The sequence below is a fragment of the Callorhinus ursinus genome, unplaced genomic scaffold (genome assembly GCF_003265705.2).
Source record: "Callorhinus ursinus isolate GAN/ISIS: 27379988/994484 unplaced genomic scaffold, GSC_fseal_2.0 scaffold12, whole genome shotgun sequence".
NCBI classification, from domain to species: Eukaryota; Metazoa; Chordata; class Mammalia; order Carnivora; family Otariidae; genus Callorhinus; species Callorhinus ursinus.
The window spans coordinates 62558618-62562714 of NW_027397074.1; positions in this window are offsets into that span (position 1 = coordinate 62558618).

A 4097-nucleotide genomic window follows, 5' to 3' on the forward strand; every position below is an offset into this window, starting at 1 on the left:
TGGAAAGCTTCATGAGCACCCCAGAGGGTGGCTTCTTTGCAAAACTCCCCATCACCCCAGTAAGTAGCTTCCAAGCAAGTTTTCAATCTTTGCAGTTCCCCAGCTGACTTTCTGGTCTAATTAATGTTCCAGTGGCAGCTTATTAGTGAGTGGCAGCCCAGGCGCCAGGCCCATCCTGAGGCAGCTCAGCAAAATTCTCTGCCATCTAGTGGGCCACATGGGCACCTTTTCCAATGAGGTCTGACTCGCCACCATGGGTAGGGCCCTTTTCTCTGTTTGTTCCTTCCCGGGTGTTGTGTCTCCACCCTAAAGTGGTAGCTGCACCCTATATCTGTTACCCCTGTAATCTTTATAGAGTTCTCCTTGCCTCTGTAAGTAGTTAATATCTTGTTACTAGTTCACAATTCTTTGTATTAAATTTCCCTGTTCAGATAACTAGTGTATTTTTTTCTTTCCTGGATGGATGCCAGTGGATATAGCTATGGAGGGAGAATCTCCCGCTGAGAAAGGTCACCTATGCCCCATAGTCCTGGCTCTTATTCCTTGCAGCATATCTGCTCTGTAGAGTCTCTTCCAATCACCCCAGTCAATATCATGTCAGCCTCAAGGAGACAGAGATCCATCATTAAAAATTAGTTTCAGATTTTGCTGATCGGAGGGGTAAATGTCATTAATATACTGCCTGGCTGATGCTCCAATGATTGCAGAAGAGAGGCAGCGCAGCCGATAAATAAATGGTTAGAGCCCCACCCCCCACAACTGGAATGGAGTTAAATGGAGAGGCTTCATCATCTCTCCATGCAAGGGCTACTTAAACACATAGAAGAGGAGTGTCATTGTAGAAACAAAGTAACAGTGCAATTTAAGGAAATAGAAAACAGTCATACTATTGCAAATCTTGTTGCAGGGATTAAAGATAATTTCATTGATAACATCCATTTTGTGTGTTTAATTTATAAAGTGCTTACAGACCTACAGACCAACCAACTTTTAATACTAAAGGGCGCCTGGGTGGCTCAGTTGGTTAAGCAACTGCCTTCGGCTCAGGTCATGATCCTGGAGTCCCGGGATCGAGTCCCGCATCGGGCTCCCTGCTCAGCAGTGAGTCTGCTTCTCCCTCGGACCCTCCCCCATCTCATGCTCTCTCTATCTCATTCTCTCTCTCAAATAAATAAATAAAATCTAAAAAAAAGCTTTTAATACTAAAATAATAGAAACAGACCTTGATATGCCCTTTGAATCATCTGAAATAATAATTAGGTCATACTAATGAGCCAAACTCACGATGTTACCAAAGCAATCAATATAGTCCTATGTGCACTGAATTACTTTATTAATAATCTAACAGAATTTGTTTCCCAAGCAGACAAAATACAGAAGGACTGTATTTTGTGTTACATTTTCTTGATGGCTTTTAAATTAAGCGTTATAGCATGTCACAGCTGTCAGCATCCTCACCATTACCATTACCCGGAAACATTTAGTGCACACCCGCTGTGTACACAGCACTGTGGGGTTCATTAAAGAGAAAGAGCAATAATTCCCTGCCCTTGAAATAGTAGAGCGGTAATTACTTGCTCTGAATACTCCAGTTCATTTAGCAGTGCATGAGTAGGAGGTCTTGGAACTAAATGCCTTGACATCCTTATACAATTTCATCACCATTAGAGCAATAACATTAAAATTTCTGGATTTGGTCTTCTTTATTTTAGATTATAAAATAATGAATTGGTGTATTGTACAAGAGTTAAACAAAACAGCAGTTACAGAGTAAAAGCCAAAATTCTCTTTTTATGTCTAATTCTTAATTATACTGATGAACATTTGTTTCATGATTGCTAATTTATGTAATGTTGATTATGTGCCAACTCTGTTCAATACTCATATGCATTCATACTCTTTATACATGAAGAAACTGAAAGATCTAGAGAGGACGTACAGTAAGTGGCCAAGATCTGAACTTAGGAGGTCTGGCACCAAAGTCTATACAGCAGTCTCCCCATTATCCACAGTGTCAGTTACCCTCGGTCAACCGCCATCCAGAAGCAGATGATCCTCCTGCTGCCATATGGTCAGCAGGTCAATGGTAGCTTACTGCTGTGTCATTCACTTCCCTAGATCTCATCAAGGGAGCATTTTATCATCTCACATCATCACAAGAAGAAGAGTGAGTACAGTGCATAAGGTATTTTGAGAGAGAGACAAAATTCACAGAATCTTTATTGCAGTATATGGGTATAAATGTTCTATTTTATTATTACTTATCGCTGTTAATCTCTACTGCGCCTAACGTATAAATTAAACTTTATCATAGGTGTGTACGTATAGGAAGAAACATAATATATATAGGGTTTGATACTACTCATGGTTTCAGGCACCCATGGGGTTCTTGGAACGGATTCCTTGTGGATAAGGAGGGGCTATTCTTCCCTTAACCACTACTCCATATGGCCCTTTCCAAATAAGCCTCCCAGAGATAACCACTACCAACAAAGGGTGCTTATTCTTCTAGGGACCATTCTATGCATTGAAATGTATATGTGTACATACATGCATATCTTTTAAAAATATAAATGGGATCATCGTAACATTTAAAAATTGCTTTAAAAAGGGGTGCCTGGGTGGCTCAGTCATTAAGCGTCTGCCTTCTGCTCAGGTCTTGATCCCAGGGTCCTGGGATCGAGCCCCACATTGGGCTCCCTGCTCAGCGGGAAGCCTGCTTCTCCCTCTCCCACTCGCCCTGCTTGTGTTCCCTCTCTTGCTGTGTCTCTCTGTCAAATAAATAATTTAAAAAAATTTTTTGAATTGCTTTAAAAATAAAAAACAAAATAAAAACTGTTTTCACTAAAAATATCTTGGCTGTACTACCATATATATGTTCTAGATTGTGTGTGTATATACATACATATACATACATATACACATATACACATACATACTTATACACACATATATATGTGTATATATATTTAGATGGATTTTTAATATTCCACAATTCAGATGTACCATTTGGAGATTCTAAAATTAATAGACATTTTAAATGTTTCCCTGTTTTTGCTCATATATAGTACTGTAGGGTCCATCCTTGTGAATATATCTTTATACATATGTGGGATTTGGGGGAAAAGACTCTTAGTGGTCAACTTGTTGGATCAAAAGGTATGCATAGCGATGTTTTCGTGCTTATTTCTACCCCCCTGACATGCTGTATTCTGATCACATAGAATATAAATACAACACTGTCGATAATCTGTGTTACTCCATGGTTTACCTGAGATTCCCTTCCACTCTCTCACCCCAGGATGTGTGTCAGATTACAAATGAGAGAGAATAGTGACATTTTTTAGTGCATATATCAGTGTATTGAAAAATCATGTTCTTAAAGTATTCTTGATACCTATAATGGCTTCTTATATAAGGCGAGAATCCTACCTGCCTTTAATTATTTTTCAGTGCCCTGAACAAGATCCCCACTGATACAGAGTCTCAGTGTCTTAGTCCATTCAGACTGCTATAACAAAATACCATGGACTGTGTTGCTTACAAACAACAGAAATTTCTCACAGTTCTGGAGGCTGGAAGTCCAAGATCAACATGCCCGCATAATCAGGTGAGGACCCTCTTCTGGGTAGCAGACTTCTCATTGTATCCTCACATGGAGGAAGGGGACGTGATCTGGGTAGGATCTCTGTGGGCACTACTCCCATTTATGAGGGCTCCCCATCATCACCTAACCAGCTCCCAAAGGCCCCATCTCCTAACTCCATTTGGTTACATTTGGTATTAGATTCCAACGTGTGAATTTGGGGGACACACACACTCAGACCATAGCACTCAGTGAATTTGCTGCAAGAATTCTGGAAGTCATCTTAGACTTTCTTTGCCTAAACTTATTACCACCCCTTTGCCAAAAATTGATTGGTTTTATGACATATACTTTTGTCTTGCCAGGTACAGAATTTTTGCAGCTTGATTTCAGGCTAAACAAATGATTCTGAAGACAAACAAAACTTTTTGTTTGGGGCGCCTGGGTGGCTCAGTCGGTTAAGCATCTGCCTTTGGCTCAGGTCATGATCCCAGGGTCCTGGGATGGGGCC